General features: G+C 32.6%; 1 pseudogene; it reads right to left on the bottom strand.

Annotated features, from left to right (window-relative positions):
- Positions 1–1,172: 1,172 nt before the first annotated feature.
- Positions 1,173–19,346, bottom strand: part of LOC149551551 (septin and tuftelin-interacting protein 1 homolog 1-like) — a 149,559-nt pseudogene continuing 131,385 nt past the window's right edge.

Raw genomic sequence — 19,346 nt, 5'->3', positions numbered from 1 at the left:
CAATCTTATTCTTCATATCTATACTAGACAAGTATCACAAATTCAATTGGGACATTTTCATCCATTGTAAGCACAATTGGAAAAGAGTATTTTATTTAGTGGTTGGGTTCATTCCAGTGTTTCTTGACACTTACTCCTATTTTGTATTTTATTTCACTCATCTTCTATAATATGTATGCCATGGGTGAAAAGGTATTTGACTAATTTGAGAAGGATATAGATTTTCATTGACAAATAGATTTTTTAGTTTGCTTCCACCTGTACAAAATACCAATATAGTAATAGACTAGCAAGCAGACAGGCCCACATCCATCCAAATCATCTTCTTTTTGGGTATCCTAAAATAATGGGTTGACATCAGAAGGCTCGATCTTCATCATATGATTATACTCTGAAGCATTCTAATAAGTGTGCATTCACATGTGTGTAGGACCTGAGAGTAATTATATATTTGATCTCAAGAATCCTATAAAGTATGGCTCAAAAAATTTGTCCTAGACCTTCTGATCCCATTTGACCTATTTTCTATCATCTATAATCTAGTCATTAGATCATTGTCAATGTGAAAATTTGATCCTCTCTATAAGATGGTCTTTCCCTTTGAACATTTGTAATAGGTGAGAAATTAATTTTGGTAATATTTATTATATTTTTCCACTAATGGGAGAAGATTAAACTTCATTATTTCAAGCACACTTTGTGTCCAACAATGAGGCAAAGATGAGAAACAATTTTTTAGTCCTCTAAATGTAGATGCAATACATGACAAATTGTACAACTTGTAGTCATCCTGATATTTGGACAGTAAATTCTCAAAGACACTTGGAAGTGATTCCAATGTCATAGTACCTACTACAACACTTTCTCATATTTTATTCAGTGCTCCCATAATGTCCTCTATATTGTCTAGTTGTTGCTTTTGTCATGTAGTCTCTTTCTGAAGTTGCTCCTTCTCCTTCTGGTATATTGCCACAAACTCTCTCTCTCGTGCCTTAAATTCTAATCAAACTTTTGAATATCTACCTCTACCATATATAAAATCAACTTCACATTGTGTTGTAACTTTGGCATAAGTGTTTTATCCTCAATAGTTTTCATTTCAACATTTTAGCATTCAAATTTTCAAGTTTTCTCTTCATTATATGTTTGGTTTATCAATGAGTTCCTCTAGTTCAATTATGGTGCATCTCAACTAGCTTATCTAATGATGCAATCACCCATCTATCTCTAGATTGTGTAAGCACTTGTTGTTTTATAGAATCTAGAGAGATACTGATAGTTCCAAATCCATAAACCTGAAGACCATCATGTGTGCATCCCACTTTAGGGAAAAAATGGATATCATATTATTGTGCATATGTTTCAATCACTTCCTTCAAACTCAACTGAGATGTACCCATGAAATTATTTAGGTGAATCCCACAGCTTATGGAAGTTGAGGCTTTTTTTTTTAGCATATGTTGATACTGAAGTACCTCAAATTGGTGTTTCTTTGTCACCCTAAGATATCTTACATTATCTCTAGCCCTAGGTTATTCCAAAATCATACCCTCTACAAATTGATTCATCATTTATAGGGCTACATTTAGCCAAATTCTTATCCTCTCATTAGCAAAAAGCTTGGGGTGAAATAGTCCTTTCCACCCTAAAAACCAATGTGTTACTTCATTAAAACTAGGATTTGAACAAAGCCAATGATACAAAACCTATTGCCACTTTGGAAAAAATCCTACCTCCAACATTGCAATCATATAATAAATGGGAATAGAAGATGCCCAAGACATTACCCAGTTAAATTGGTCTTGTTGTTGATTAGCTAGTTTGATTATTGTTGGTGTAAATACGTACTTTACTATTTACACTTACTTAAATTTACTTAGGTTAATGCATTATTTAATTATTTTGCATTATTTTATTATTTTTATTTGTGAGACACTTAGGAGTTTGCACACCTTTTTATTTGTGAAACACTTAGGAGTTTGCACACCTTTTTATTTGTGAGACACTTAGGAGTTTGCACACCTTTTTAGTTTTCATGTCCCACCCTTGTAGGCTTATCCTCTCATCACCACACTTACTTCCATGCTTAATGGAGGATAATCCATATCTAGTGGACATGTTCTTGGTTTTATGACACATCATGATACTAACTTCTATGCATTCTAGAAGCTCTCTTGAGGCCTTTATATTCAGGCACTCCTAGTGTACTCTAAGTATTAAGTTATTGAATACAGTGTTATTCTGATCATACTCTCTCCATTTTGGTCTACTGTGTGCTTGTGTTTGAGTTCTTAGTTCCTAGGTGAATTTTTCCCTTAGGCAAATTCTTACAATTATGAATTCCTATAGAATTGTCATCAAATTATACAAAAAAATGAACAATCACCTCTTCCTTGCTAGCAGGATCAAATACAATTTCCCAAGGTGATAAAATTGCATATGAAAATGCATCACTTGCATGCTAAGCATGAAGCACATTCCAAAACTTATAATTAATGGTTGAATATAAGGTCTCCATACACTTTCTCAACAATGGAAGCCAAGGATGTGACTAATCATGTATTGGCATAGTCTCCTTGCAAAGATCCCAAGTATTTATTGTTGTTGTTGATTTGGGCATCCCTATATGAGATAGAATGTTATGAAGTGATGAATATGGTAGTAACTTCTCCCATGTCTCCAAAAAATATATCATAGGTTCAGGGTCCCTTGGCTCCCAAGAATTCATAGCAATTATTCTCATTGAAGGCAGAATAACTTTGGTGAAGACTTGAGTGTAAGGAGTTGAAGAAGAAAGTTTTTCTTCTATGTAAATGCCACAATAATGAGAATCATTCCCTTGTAGAAGCCTCTACCACAATGAAATTACCTCCAAACCATGAAAATGATGTTGAAGTGGTTCCCAACCTTGAAACACTCTTATAAGAAATGGTTAAGAAAATGCAGATGCAATACGTGACAAATTGCACAACTTGTAGTCCTCCCAATATTTGGACTATAAATTCTCAAAAAAACTTCCAAGTGATTCCAATGTCATAGTACCTCCTAAAATGCTTTCTTTTATTTTATACAGAGCTCCCATAATATCCTCAATATTGTCTAGTTGTTGTTTCTGTCGTGCAATCTAAGTTACTCCTTCTCCTTCTGGTATATTGCTATTGGTGCAGGAGCACATTAAATACAAGAGCAGGAGAAAGTTAAGATTCATTATTTGTGATATTAAATACATTTGAGTCATTTATATTGTATTTGGTTCAAGTTTTAAAGGCTATGAAGCTATTTTTGTCAAAAATGTAAACGTTGCGTAAAAAGTTGTAAAATGCAACATTGAGAAAGTTGCTAATAATAGAAAAATGATGTAAAAAGGTATATGGTTGGTCTTGGAGGTAGTTAGGAAGGTTTATAACTGTCAAATGGATATAAAAACCATTTTATGGTTGAACCAAAAAAAATTGGAGAAGAGGAAATGCTTTGATACATTTTTGGTGCATTTTATTGTTGTGGTTTTGATTGGTTTTTTTAGTTTTAGAGTAGTTTCCAAGCCTTGTATGGCCATTTATAGCATAGAAACTATGTAATATAGTAATGGATATATATTATGATGAATACTTCTTCTCATGCTTTTGTTTTGGTTCAATTTTATGAATAAATGAATAAGTTATGGGTATTTTGGTGAAAATGGATGTTTGCAGATTTGAGACTCACTGAATATAGTCATGTTACAGCATGTGGTACGGACATATTTTGGATACTCAGGTTCTCTAATGATATTCATTGGAAAGATATGTGAACTACCTTTCATTTAAAACTAGTTTGAATCATTTTCATTTAGATTTGGGAAAGTTATGAAGATTTGAGTGAAAACTGGTTTTTAAATGCCTTCAATGGTGTTGCAGAAAAAGATTTGATATTATACAATGATTTATGAATGATAAAAGAAAATAAATTATATATTTGGAAACTAGCCTTAGAAATAGATACTTCAGAATTTTTTTGGTATTATTTAAATTTATTTTGAGAAAATTATTTGATTCCCTAGGAAGGGTTAATGGTTTGGCTCCTGATTTATGACAGAAAATATGGGTCTTGGTTCAGAGTACATAATTTATAATCTGCTTATTGGATTGGTCTCATATTTTGGTATGTTTTATAATTACTAATTTTGAACAATTTTTCCAAAGGTTTTTTCAAGAAGATATTTAGAACTGAAGTTATGAACAATGCAATCAGACATAGCAATCTGATAGTGTGAGTGAAGATGTTGTCTTTATTGGTGTATAATGTCAGGGTTCTTTGTTGTAATATTTGAGATGTTCTTGGCTCTTTGAGGGAGTACTAGATTATTGTTAATCCCTTGAGTTGAACTAAGATTCCTTGAAGATAAATACAAAGGGCTCTGCATCAGATTGGTATCAGAGCTTGATGATCTTGAGTGTGTGGGTAGAGCGCCAAGGGAGGCAATCCACATTAGGACCTTGAAGTTGTAGATGTTTATCCATCTTGCTGCATATGAAGGTTGGGATGTATGGGTAGACAAGAGAAGGTATATCATAACCATTCTCCAATGGAGATAAAGCTGGGTAGAAGGTGCATGGCACAAAGAAGGTGAGGCATCTTCCAGGATCTACTATTGGGTAAGATGAATGGTGAAGGGCCAAGGATTGGTCTAGTTGATTGCCAAGAGACTAGTGAGAGAGGGAAAGAGGAGGAATCCTAGGTGAGGCATAGGGGAGATTTTGAAGTAGCAATGGTAAAGATGGATCTCTTACTGATAAGGCACCGTGGAAGTTGTAGCCATTAATGCTCCACTAACAGGAGTATTTGAGAAGATAATTTTGAGGACAGTCATGTGTCCTTAAGGAAAAAGATGATGGTAATAAAGGCATGAAGAGGAAAATTCAAATGAAGGTGAAGATGAAGATTTTTTTCATTATTGTTTTTTTTTTTTTTGCAGGTTATGGCACACCATTCCAAGAGACTTGGAAACTTTTCAAGTTTGGGAGTATGGTGCAAGAGCACATTAAATACAAGAATAGGAGAAAGTTAAGATTCATTATTTGTGATATTAAATACATTTGATTCATTATATTGTATTTGGGTCAAGTTGTAAAGGCTATGAATCCATTTTTGTCAAAAATGTAAACGTTGCGTAAAAAGTTGTAAAATGCAACATTGAGAAAGTTGCTAATAATAGAAAAATGATGTAAAAAGGTATATGGTTGGTCTTGGAGGTAGTTAGGAAGGTTTATAACTATCAAATGGATATAAAAACCATTGTATGGTTGAACCAAAAAAAATTTGGAGAAGAGGAAATACTTTGATACATTTTTGGTGCATTTTATTGTTGTGGTTTTGATTGGTTTTTTTAGTTTTAGAGTAGTTTCCAGGACTTGTACGGCCATGTACAGCCTAGAAACCATGTAATATAGTAATTTATATATAATATGATGAATCCTTCTTCTCATTCTTTTGGTTTGGTTCAATTTTATGAAGAAATGAATAAGTTATGGGTATTTTGGTGAAAGTGGATGTTTGCAAATTTGAGACACGCTGAATATAGTCATGTTGCAGCGTGTGGTGCAGAAATATTTTGGAGACTCGGGTTCTCTAGATAGTTCCAAAGCCATTAACTTAAAGACTATCATGTGTGCATCCCACTTTAGGGAAAAATTGAATGGCATGTTCTTGTACATATGTTTCAGTCACTTCTATCAAACTCAACTGAGGTGTACCCACATAATTATTCAAGTGAATCCCATTGCCTATGGAAGCCAAGGCTTGTTGTTGAGCATATGTTGATGCTACTTTTTTTTGTTGAAGTACCTCAAATTGGTGTTGCTTCATCACCCTAAGATAGCTTACACTTTCTCTAGCCCTAGGTTGTTCCGCATTCATACATGGACTTGCTTCTCATGGATTGGATATTTAGAATGAAAAGTAACACTTGAAGATAAATATCCAAATTAATCACTGACCACAATGTCATTGGTGATCATTCTAGATATTTATCTTTAGGTGTTATTTTTTTAAACTGTCTATATTCATCAAAATTTTGACAGAACTTAGTCAAAACCTAAGCAAGCTTGGTCAAACTTTTGACCAACCATAGTTTAATTTTCAATCAACTATAGTTAAACTTTTGACCAACTCATCGACAAGGGAATTTTTGTGGGTTTGACATCCTAGTCAGATGGGCTAGGCATTTCAACCAACATTGATCAAAGTTTTGATGACCACATAAGGAAAAATGTAATTACAAATTTGTAAACCTTAACCAAGGTTGGTTGAGCTTTCAAATTTCCTTTGTTAAAATTTTGACCAAATGACTGACTAGGATACCGTCATGGGTTTGGCATCCTAGTCAAATTAGCCACTAGTTTTGACCAACAATGGTTAATTTTTTTATGACCACATTGGCCAAATGTAGATGTCAATTTCAACCAAGACTTGCATGGAAAGTTTGACATGAACAAGGATTCAATAAAATTTTGATTGGAAAAATGCCAACAAGGCCATATGTAGATCAATTGACCAATTTGGGTAGAAAATTTTACTAATTTTCATCAAAAATAGATGCCAATTCTACTAGTGTGCAAATACATTAGCTTTAGTGCTACTTGTCTCTCCTTTGTTCAACTTCCTTAAATATGAAGAATTTTTAGGACTAATTCCATATATCATTTGGAATGGTGATTTACCAATGCACATATTGACAAAATTATTTTATCAATATTTTGTAAATCAAAACCTGCCCATTTGGTTTCCCAAGCTCCTATTTACCACTTTTGTATGCCCAAATTTTTTGTGGATGGTTTTTAAGATGAACACCAAATCTATATTTATCCTTTTCCATAATGTACTCCAAAAATGCTCAAAAAACTTAATATTTTCATTTGAAACTATTCTCTTTAATATACTATGTAGTTTTACCACTTCTCTAAAATATAACTCTACCACATGAACAACATCATTATTATTTTCATAAGAAGTTAAATGTGTCATCTTTGAGACCCTGTCTACCATCAAAAAAATTGAATCATGTCCTATTTGAGTACTTGGTAAACTAAAAAAAAAGTCCATTCTAATAACCTCCCATGGTCTCTTTCGTATAGGTAATGGTTGATACAACCTTATATTATTCTTGGTTCCTTTTTTCATCTAATATATTCTAGAATATTGCACAAAATATGTTTGTTGCAATGGTGGCTAATAGTAATGCTCACTAACCAAAGAAATAGTTTTATCTCAACCAAAGTTTCCTACCAATCTTCTACTATGCTTTTTTTTTTATAGTTTCTCCCTTTTGGACCTCTTTTGAATGCATTATAGGTTAGCCTTTGAATAACATAACATCTTGGATTGTTAAATCTAATTGTTATGTCAAGAGTATCAAATTTTTTGTATGTTCTCCAACCCTCACCTAAATTAGGATCCTTCAAATACAAACTCTTGAGTTCCTAGAACCCAAAAACCTTGATCTACATCTTTGTAAATAAATTATATCTTTGAATCAAGACATTTGTAACTCTATTTTCTAATCCCTTCAAAATGAAGTTGTAACTTTGCAAAAATTTAACCCATTCTAAATACATTTGATTCAAATTTCCTTGACTATTCAAATATTACAAAGCTTGATGATTATAATTTTTTTTTAAAAATAATTTAGAGAAAATATAATTATTAGCCCCAACTAATAGTATTTTTAATGTATGTGTAAGATTCATATCAGTTGTTATGTTTTCATTGATGGCAAACTTTAATTGGTTAGACATTATGCTAATTCAATAGAGTGTCATATCATTCAAATGATGAAGAGGATTTGAATAAAGTATGATGACTTAGAGCATTGATAAGTATATGGTATTCAATGGGAATTTTAATGAGTTAGAATTTGAGAGTATAATATTGGTTTGATTGCTTTAAATGATCTTGAGTAAGATGTATATACAAGACAATTTACTTGAGGAATACACTATTAATCAAGCTACCACATTTTTCACCAAGCATCTGGAAAGTATTGAACTAGTTTAATGTTAACCAAGTAATTTCAATGAACTAATTGAGTCAAGTATTGATTAAGAAAGTTGTAGTGTTCACAGAGCATGAACAAGAAAAAAAAGTTTAGAAAAAATTTAATCTAAGGCCAATATTTGATGAAAATTAAGAATGCTTTAGAAGTATCAAGGATAAGGACAAAGTTATTTATGAGATCAATGACTGGAGAAATTCAAAGAAGATCTGATGAAGGAGAATTAAAAATTTGAATTGACGCACAAAGTTCAAGGCAAGGTTATATTTCCTGAGCATCTAGATTCATTAAATCTTAAACTAATGAAGATATGATGAGCATGATTAACTGAGAGAATTCAGATGATTCTAGAATAGAAAAAAATATCTATTTAAAGGGATGAATAATATGTTTCTTGTTGATGATTATTGATAGTTGTTGTTGAAGTTGAAGAAGAAGAAGACATAAGGTGAATTGAGAAGAAAAAAATTGTGAAGATCAAATAGGGGAAGTGCTACATTGAAGTGTGAGAGTGTGAATCAACCAAAAAGGGATCAGAAGGAAGAGAGAGAGAGAGAAAATAGAACAAGCAAGGTAGTGTTAAAACCTAATAGATCATTTCATTATTTTTTTCTTACCACTATTGCAGAAAAATATCTTAACCAAGTGGACCTAACAATTCTTTGGAATCCTATATGGTAACATTCAATAGTAATGTTTTGTAAGTCCTTTAGAGTAGGTCACTCTTTTAAAATGTCAAGGAGCGATAAGGTCTAGATAATATTGTTGACATTAAGGTCAATTTGTCTATCAGTAACTCAACACTTAGACAAATGGTTACATTACTACTGATCTCTATAGTTTCTACGAAAACTATCATTCAATTTGTACTATTAACCAAGTGATGTAGTTGTTCTTGAGTTGAGTAGCCAGAATACAGTGTCTAACAAGCACTTGAATCAGTTTGCAATTTTTTCCAAGCTACACAATGTTTACCAAGTGTAGCAAAAGCTATTGAGCTATTCAATGGAAGTGAAGAAGATTGTAGTGTTAACCAAGCTCTATAGTGTTAACAATGTGAATCTCATGTTGACCAAGTCATGTTGTGTCAACTAAGTGTTTGTTGACCAAGTCATGTTGTGTCAACTAAGTGTTTCTAAAGCTATCAATTTTCTTAGTGTTCACTGAGTCACACAGTGTTGACCAAGTTTAAGCTACTTGGAAGTGATCAGTGTGGATTGAGCTTCAAGTTCAACTAGGTGCCAAAGATTGTCAAGCGTTGACAGTGTTTTCCAAGTATCAGAAGATAACTGAGTTTGTCTTCAGAACCCAAGTTACAATAGTTGGGTTGACTTTGTGAATTATGATGGAATTGGTATTGTAGCTAACTCTAGTAAGTTGTGATTTAGATTGGTATATATGCAAAGCATTGTGTCATATCTAAAGAAAGAATGGGAAAAATAATATGATGAGAAGGAGTGTGAATTGAATAAGGATACAAGTAGTATAAGGGATAGTAGATATTTATCTATCACAATTAGGTGATCATTATAATTCAAGGAATCTCATTTAGCAAATCATAGTTGTAGATCAAATATCAACCACTGGTCCGTCCTAACAGGTGTATCAGTTAAATCCTTTAACAGGGTAAACTTAACAGTCTTTTGCTAAATCTCCTAACTGAGTGCATACTTTATTTTATGTTTGTAAATCCTTTAACAAGGTGGACCTCATAGTCATTATTTCTCCTAATAGGGCAAATCATTAGAAGTGATCAATTGTAAGCCTTAATAGGTTAACTTTATACTATGGTACTAAAGCTTGTGGGTATCATCCCCACCCCAGTTTTACTTTCTATTTGGAAGATTTATGGGTCATATATTGTTTCAAAGTGTTATGAATGTTTATTACTTTCATTCTTTCATGCATTTAATTATATTAGAATATTATATGAAGGATTAATTGGTGAAGATAAAGTTTTATTGGCTCTTGATTCACACCTTCCCTCTCAATAACCTTGTCTATCTTATATTTCCAACACATATTTGGTAAAAACCCTCTAACAAGGTCACACTAAAAATGTGTATGTAACCTTTAATAAGGTTGGATCCTAATAGAACTCACTTTAGAAGAGTGGGTTGTCGATTCCCAGATGGTTTTTCCCTTTACAGGGTTTTCACATTAAATACTTGTGTCAAATTTGTGAATTCTTATTGTTGTACAAGTTTATTTCATGTTAATTAATTATTATTTTAACTTAGTACAAGCTAGATAATTACTCTAATACTTGGTATGTTAAGAATTAGTAAGGTATATTAAGTTTTTAATTTGATGCAAAGATGAAATCAGTTTGAATAATGATGTTTGATGTGGTTACCAAGTTGTTGATCTGAAAGTTTAAGAAGTTTAAGTTGGACCTAAAGTGAATTTAAGGCATGTAGGATAACTAGTTATAACTTATTCATCTGTGCTCTTAGTTTTCTAACAATTGGTGTTAGAGCTGAGTGCTTGAAGGAAGAACTTTGACCCAAAAAAAATGTATAAGGGAGAGGTACCAAATATAAAAAAAAATAAGAATTTCTCTTCATGGAAAAGAAGGATGAGGCTACATCTATCTGGGATTGGACACAATTCCCTATATTACTTAGACCATCAATACACTGCTCCAAAACCTCCTATGATAGTAGAGGAGATGAACCATAAGAAAGAATACAATAGTTTGATGATTGAGATTGCATCTGCATTGAATGATGTTGAGTTTGATGATTTTTAAAAATATGTTACTACTAAAGAAATGTGGGACAAGATGACACTTGTGCATGGTGGGGATCAGAATGTATTGAGAGCTAAAGAAAAAAGTTTGAGAGGCAAATATGATGACATGAGGATGAAAGAAAGTGAAAACATAGTTTGATATGTGAACCAAATCAAAGAAGTGGTGATTGATATCAAAACTACTACATAAGTCATCAATAATGAAGAAGTTATAAGTAAAGTTCCTAGAACACTATTGCCTATTTATGCTATAAGAGTGTCTACAATTCAAGAAACGATGCTTTTAGAGGCTAGGTTTTTCCCTCACTAAGGGTTTCCCAAGGTATATCTTGTGTCACATTTTGTGGGTATGTTGTCTATTCTCTTACATGTGGATTTTACATCCATGTTTATTTTAGATCTATGATGGGTTATGTGGAAATAGTTATATTCTTTATTACAATTTTTCTAAAAGTGGTATCAAAGCTATGGTTTTATTATTGTAACCCTAGATTGAATCCATGGAAATGCATGAGAGGATAAAAGAAAGAGAAAGATATATGAGTTGTTTATTATAGATCTGAGGGTTTTGGATTTGTTGTTATTATGGGATAGTGGTAGATTTTGGGCATATGAAATTGTTGGACAAAAAGATTTTTTAGATGTTTCATTTAAATGAGGATTTTAGGGAGAGCTTGTAGAAATGACCTCTCGGGTAAAAAAAAACCTCGCCATTGGATCCAGGCTGATGTTTCCATAAATTTTGATATATAATATGCCCTAGTTTGGCCATCTTTAGAGTAAATGAAAGAGTTTTTTAGTTTTAGCTCGTGATGGCCATCAAATTTAATCTTGTCAAAAAAATTTGTCACAAAAAAAAAAAAATCACAGTGAAAATGGTAAAAAAACTGTCTTAGTAAAATGACCATAACTTTCTCTCAGGATGTCAGACTTTAGACTTCTTATAGGATTTGGAAAGATAATTCATAGAACTACAAAGTGGTGTAGGTTTGGTTCTGTGATTTTTATATTTTGTTAGGTTTTAAGAGCCCAAAAGTTAGATGTTTTTTATTTTGAGCACATATTTGGGTGTAACTTAGGCATATGAAGTTGGATTTTGGACTTCAAGTAGTCAACAGAAAGCTCTTGGAGAGCTCTACATATTGGTTCAGATTTGGTGTAGGTTTGGCATGGTTTATTTGGTGATATATTAATTTGAACAGTTTATGATATAATTGACTATGGTAACATTATGAGTTTATGACATTGTATATTTTGGAGATTTAAGATTTGATGTCATTGTATGCTCAATTCATATTTTAGATTGGTCTCATGATGATATGGTTATCAGTGTTTGATTTGGATATGTATGATGATTTGTTGGGTCTACAAGTTGTGTAGTGTTGTAAGTGGTCTATACTTATAGGTTTCATTTATGGCTTTGATATGGGTTGTCTTTTCTCATTGATCTTTCATTATTAATGCATATTCAGATTGGTGGCTTGGATTTTTGGTTTTCTATGGCCTAAGCTACATGATTTTTTGATTTATTTTTTCTTCATGTAGAAGGGCATGAGATGTTGTTACCAAGTATAGTCATGGTGGAGGATTGTGGTTGACTATTTTATGCTGACAAGTTTAACACTTTGAGATTGAGTTGCTCGATTCATGGACTAATTTGGTTATGGTGATATATCTTCTTGGTTGAGTATCACGATTATTTGGTTTCTTTTGAGGAGCTCATGATGTGCACTTTGAGTTCTTTTATGGCTCAATGCCTTGGTTGATTCGCATGGTTAGAGGATAGTTTTTCATCATGATGTCATGGATAGCTTGGATACATAATTTAGTGGGAGCTTGTGGCGGTGATGGGGTGATAGTGCAAGATTAGTTCTTGATTTGGTTTGTATATTATTGGTTTCACTTGGTGCTAAAATTTTGTTGTGTGAGTGTAAACTTGGAAGATATTCATGTAGGAGATGGATTTTATGATGCCATAGGTGACTTTGTACCACAATTGAGCGGGAGTTTTTTGGCATTGTTATTTATTGAGTGTTTGCAGGTGTTGGAGGTTTGTTTTAGATCTTGTTTTTGCAAAAGCACCTTTGACATTTGTATGGTGCACTTGTTATCTTCATGGTGTGTGGAGATGGTTCTTCATGGTATGTGGAGATGGTTTTCTTCATGGTGTGTGGAGATGGTTACATCTTGAGGACTCACAGAGTTCTTACTAAAGGTGTGGTTTATGCTTTCATTTGACATGTTATCCTTGGTGTGAGGATGGTTTTATTATTATGTCATGGTATAATCTTGATACACACTTAGAGTTTTGGCATGTTATCCTTGGTGTGAGGATGGTTTTATTATTATGTCATGGTATAAGCTTGATACACATTTAGAGTTTTGACATGTTATATTATGTTAATATGAAACATGTTATCTCTTTAGTTGAGATGGTTAGATCATGTTGTCATGTTTATGTTCCTGAGGAAATGGTTGAAACTTTGACAATGATCTTGGTTTAGTTTCTTGGTATTGAGTACATTGATCATAAGCTAGATACTTCATGATATTTCTATGTTGCATTTGGAGTTGGCATGGATTGATTGGTTACAGGTGCTCATAGATACTTAGAGATGGTGGTGATGTTGATTTGTCTTAGAGAAGTATTTGTTGGGACAATTGTTTGGTTTCAATAAGAAGTTTGAGGGGTATTCACCTAATATGGAATTGAGAGGAGATTGTTCTTAGATGAGTCTTGGTTGGAGACTTGGATATCTTGATGAGCATTCTGATTCCCCACTCTTGGTCTACTCGATGGTTTTCTACTTGAGAGGTATAGTCCATTGTTTATCTTAAGTGTATTATGTTTATGCTTATCTTTCATGGATATGGATCTTGAGCTACATTACATGAGTTAGTTCTAAAGGGTTCATTTGAGAGATGGTTTAGCATTGGTTATCTGCTTATGCATATGTTGTTATGTTGGTTGAGTTTGGGAGATGGTTTTATATTGTGCATATTCCTTGGATTACGAATGGTTTATGAGTTTGATCTTCTTGTGAGAGACTTACATCCATGATTAGTTAAATTGTATGGTTTGGGTATTATTGTGGCTTCTTATTGGGATTTAATAGAAGAGATCATACTTTCACGGTTTACATGTAGAGGTGTGTATAGAAGGGCATGATACAGGTCATAATTTGCATAGTTTTTCTCTAGTCTTGGTTATCTTCCTTGATGTTTAGTTTCACTTACATTGGATTTGAGATTGCTTAGAGATTGTGATCATTGGTTTGTGCTCATGTATTTCATGTGGGAGATGACATGGTTATTCCTTTATCTCTTTCCTTTGTGTTGGTTATGGAGAACTTGGGAGAGCATTGGAGATTTTTCATGAGATTTGTTCTTGTAGATTATCAATTTATGTATTGTGGATGTCCTTAAGACTACATGGATTCACTTCTTTGAGATGTTGTGATTGGATTGGTTATAGATTTGACATTATCTTTTGTAGTTGGATCTTCTTGGTATATATGTGGTAGGTATTTCTCTTAAGGCTTGTGATTGCAGGTTATAGATTTTATATGTTGATGATGTGAGATTCACTTGGTATACCTTTGGAGGTATGGATAGTTGGATGGGTTTGGCACTTGTTGTGGATGTTATTTCAGCTATGGATATTTTGAAAACTACAAATACATGTGATTACTTTTGGATCAAGTTTTTGTGCTTGGAATTTCAGTTGGTAGAGGATTTTATGATCTTCTAATGCAACGGTTGGGTGGCTCTCTCTTTGGATGACTTCTATGTATGTCTAGTAATAGTGGCATAATAGAAGGTGGATTCATTGATGTTTGAGATGTTGGATACTTTGATTTTGTTTTGGGTACCAAGATGGAGCACATGGTGTACTTTGATCCATGATGGTGGATGTGCTAGGAGGGATTGTTCCCTTGTTCATTTATGTGGCTACAGATTGACCCTATGCAATGTATACAACAAGTGGAAGATTGTTGAGATAATGGGTGTTATAGACATTGCATAATATTGTTATATTATATTATTTTATTATTATGCAATGTTGCATCTAGATGGGCGTGCAACATGTAAAGATTCTCATGTGATATACTTAATGAGTTGTTTTGTAACATTGCGATAATATTTCATGTAATTATTTAATATTGGAAAAAAAATTAAAATTTCAATATTAAATGTGGGGTCAATGGGTTAGGTAGCACATGGTTTATGTAATACCACTTAGTGGTTTTGTGGGACTTGCTACTATATAAGTAGCCACAAGGGTAGTTGTTGTGTGTGAAGACAAAAGGAAAAAAGAAAAGAGTCAAGTGGGTTAAGGCTTGATAGCTTAGTCAAGGGAGCATGTTTGAAGGTTGGAAGCATGGCATGGGATGTGTGGATTCATGCTTGTTCACATAGTTTTGTTGGTGGTGGCTATGGCATTGAAGGCTTCCATGGTTGTACTGCAATGGTGTTTTTTGCTAAATAATACATGGTGATGGATGCTTTTGGAGGCTAGGTTTTTCACTCAATGAGGGTTTTCCAAGGTATATCTTGTGTCACACTTTGTGTGTATGTTGTCGATTCTCTTGCATGTGGATTTTACTTCCATGTTTATTTTAGATCTATGATGGGTTATGTGGAAACAATTATATTCTTTATTGCAAGTTTCCTTGCAATCCCAACAAGCACAAGAGTGACAATAATGACAAGAACGATGATAAATATAGAAGGAACAAGAACTACACAGATGAAGGGAAGAATTCATGCTATATAGATGAGGAGGAGGACATTGACTCAGATACTGATGATGACAAAGGAGTAGTTGTATATCTTGTTGTTAAAAGGATGTTTAGATACTTGAAAGGAATAGAGGACTATGGATTGTGGTACAAAGAGGAACATGATTTGGAACTTAGAGTCAACACTAATGTTGATTAGGTTGGAAATGTTGATAATGGAAAAAGTACAAGTGGTGGAGCTTTCTTTTTAGGAGAAATATTGATTACATGGTTTAAAAAAAATTTGAGTTTTATAGCACAATCTATAGTTGAAGTTGAATATGTTGTTGCAATTAATTGTTCAAATATTATTTGGACTAAGTAATTGTTAGAAGGAATGCAAGAAGTAATTGAGTCTGTCACTATCTATTGTGATAACATAAGTGCAATAAATGTATCCAAGAATCATGTGATATATGCAAAACCAAAACATATATCTATCAAGTATCATTACTTGACAAAGAAAGTATAAGAGAAGCAAGTGAGGCAGAGTATGTGAATTCTAAGGAGAAAATTACAAATATATTGACAAATTCATTGCTTAAGGATGATTTTGAGTATCTAAGAGGTAAGTCAAGGGTCTTTCCCCTATCTAATATCAACTAAGAAAGGATGTGTATTGCATTAATTCATGGATGATTAGATATATCTTTCTAGAGTTGATGCAAAAGTTCACTCTTTGGGGACTATTTTCTCATCGTGAAAGTCATTATAATGAAACTAATGTAAATAGTACATGCAAGGTACAAGGTACTACTAAAAGGTTTATGAGTTTGACATTGGAAGTTATAGTTACATTTGACATTGTTGTCATAGGTGGAGAGAACTAGTAAGAAGGGGGAGAAAGCAATAAGGGAGATGAGTAAGCTGAAATCAGAAGCATGAAGATTGTTTTGACAAGTTGTTGAAGATGTTATTGAATACAAAGTGAAGTGCACCTAAGAGGGGAGAATTTGTCAAAGTGGAGAATCTAATACTTAACCTATTGTAAACAAGCTGAATGAAGTCAAGGAGATGAAGAGTTTTGATGTTGTAAATGCATAAATTTGATTATCTTATAATGTTATGTTATCTTATGTAAAATATTATGCTTATGTATTGTCATCAATACTAGAGGGGGGTATTTTTGTCCCCAAATGGTAATTAAGTTAATGTATGTGTAAGAGTCATAGCAGGTGTTATGTTTGCATTAATGTCAAGCCTTAATTGGTTGGACATTATGCTAATTCAATAAAGTGTCATTGCATTTGATTGATCTAGATAATTTGAAGAAAGTATCATGAGTTAGAGTGTTGATAAATATATTTTATTCAATGCACACTTCAATAATTTAAACTTTAACAATATAATGTTGGTTTGATTGCTTTACATTATCTTAAGAAATATATATATACAAGACAATTTGCATGGTGAATGAAGGAATACAATATTAATAGAGCTACTAAAAATATCACTAAGCATCTGGAAAGGAAATGTTGAATTTTAGTGTTAACTGAGTAAAGTATTAAATAAGCAAGTTGTAGTTTTCACCGAGCATGTACAGGAAAAAAAAAAGTTTAGAAAATATTTAATCTGAGGCTGACATTTGATGAAAATTAAGAAGTTTTGAGAAGTTTCAAGGATAAGGACAAAGTTAATTATGAGATCAACAACTGGAGAAATTCAAATATTTAATGAAGGAGAATTAAAAATTTGAATTGAAGCAGAAAGTTCAAGGCAGAGTTATACTTCTCGAGCGTCTAGATTCATTGAATCTAAAACTAATGAAGATATGAGGATCATGATTAAGAGGAAAAATCTCAAAGATTTTCGAATAGAAAATTTTGTATTAAACAAGATTTTTCTTGTTGTTGATCATTGTTGGTGGTTGTTGAAGTTGAAGAAGAAGGAAAATAGAAGGTGAACCAAGAAAAATAGTATTCTAAAGATCAAGAAGAGGAAATTCTAGGTTTAAGTGTGAGTGTGTTTATCAATTAAAAAGGGATCATAACGAAGAGATAAAATGAAGGAGAGATCTAAACAAGAAAGGTAGTGCTAAAACCTATAGATCATTTCATTGTTACTTTCTTACCATTGTAGTAGAAAAATATCTTAACTGAGTGGACCTAACAAGTCTTTGAAATCCTATATGGTAACATTCAATAGTAATATTTTATAAGTCCTTTAGAGAAGACCATTCTTTAGAAATGTCAAGGAGTGATAAGTTCTAGATGATCTTTAGTCAAAAACCTCTAACAAGGTCACACTAAAAATGTGTATGTAACCTTTAACAAGGTTGGCTCCTAATAGAGCATAGATTAGAAGAGTAAAATTATTTGGTTTGTCACTTCCAAAGGTGGTTTTTCCCTTTATAGGGTTTCCATGTTAAATGCTTATGTCAAATGTGTGAATGCTTATTGTATTGCAAGTTTATTTCATATTATTCTTTTATTGCTACAACTTGATATAAGCTAGATGATTAATCTAATACTCGATATATTAAGAGATAGTAAGGTATATTAAGTTTCCAGTTTGATGCAAAGATGAAATTAATTTGATTAATGATGTTTGATAGGGTTATCAAGTTGTTGATCTAAAATTTTAAGAAGTTTAATTTGGTACTAAAATGTTTTTTTAAGGCATGTAGGATAACTAGTAATAACTGATTCCCTCCCCCCCCCACACCCCGCCCCCACCCCCACTCAATTATCTAACAATAATGTCTCTAATTCCTCAATTCATGAATTATAGCATAAAACTCTTAATCTTAAATAGAATAATTTATTTTGGTAGCATTCAAATTCTCACTAAAATATTCAATGGGTATACCTTCTTGACTTAAAATAGCTCCAATAGCTTTGCCACAAGAATCTCAAGCTACTTAAAATACCTTATTAAAATGTAAAAATTCCAAAAGATGATGCTTTGTAACTTTTGTTTTTAGAAAATCAAAAAAAAATAATGCTCATGTAGTCTTCTTAAATGTTTTTCTATCATCTCTCATTGTTTCAATTAGGAGTCCACAAATACTACTAAAATTCTTCATAAACTTCCTATAAAATCTAGCCAGTCCATAAAATGATCTTAGCTTAGTATAACTCCTTCAATCAGGTCATTTAAGGATGGCCTTCACTTTTTTTGGTCCATTTTAAGATCATGTGTTGAGATGAAAAATCCAAGGTACACTAACTCCTCTACAAAATTGTACTTAGTTAAACTGAGTTTCTGGATTAGATTGTGTGAAGATTTTTCCATCAACATTTTGAATCACACTACATGATCCATCATCAGGATGAGAGAGCAAGAGGTGCAAAACAATGAAGATTTTTCCAACTTACATTGTTTTGCACCTCCTGCTCTCTCATCCTAATGATGGATCACATAGTGTGATTCGAAACGTTGATGGAAAAATCTTCACACAATCTAATCCAAAAACTTAGAATAACTATCATGGATTGTGGAAATCTATTCGCATTAATTAAAATTGTACTTCTTCAAGTTAATCAACAACTTATCTACCTTAATGTCTCAAAGACCACGGATATGCATTATATACTACCCAATGTATTATTGAAGATCAAAATATTATCCAAGTGAACAATAATAAACTTACCCAAAAATCTTTAAATACCATGTTCATGAGATGCATGAATATGTTTGGCACATTGGTTAGCCCAAAAGTTATGATGAGCCACTCATAAAAGCATTCCCTTGTCTTGAAAGCTACCTTTCATTCATCTTCTTCTCCAATCCAAATCGGTTGATATCCACTCTTCAAATATAGCTTTATAAATTATTCAAAT

This window comes from Cupressus sempervirens, chromosome 6 (genome assembly GCF_028749045.1).
Source record: "Cupressus sempervirens isolate cs-2001-9-10 chromosome 6, ASM2874904v1, whole genome shotgun sequence".
In the NCBI taxonomy this organism is placed as follows: domain Eukaryota; kingdom Viridiplantae; phylum Streptophyta; class Pinopsida; order Cupressales; family Cupressaceae; genus Cupressus; species Cupressus sempervirens.
Note: the sequence above shows the minus strand (reverse complement) of the source record. Positions and strands in the feature narration are given on the sequence as shown.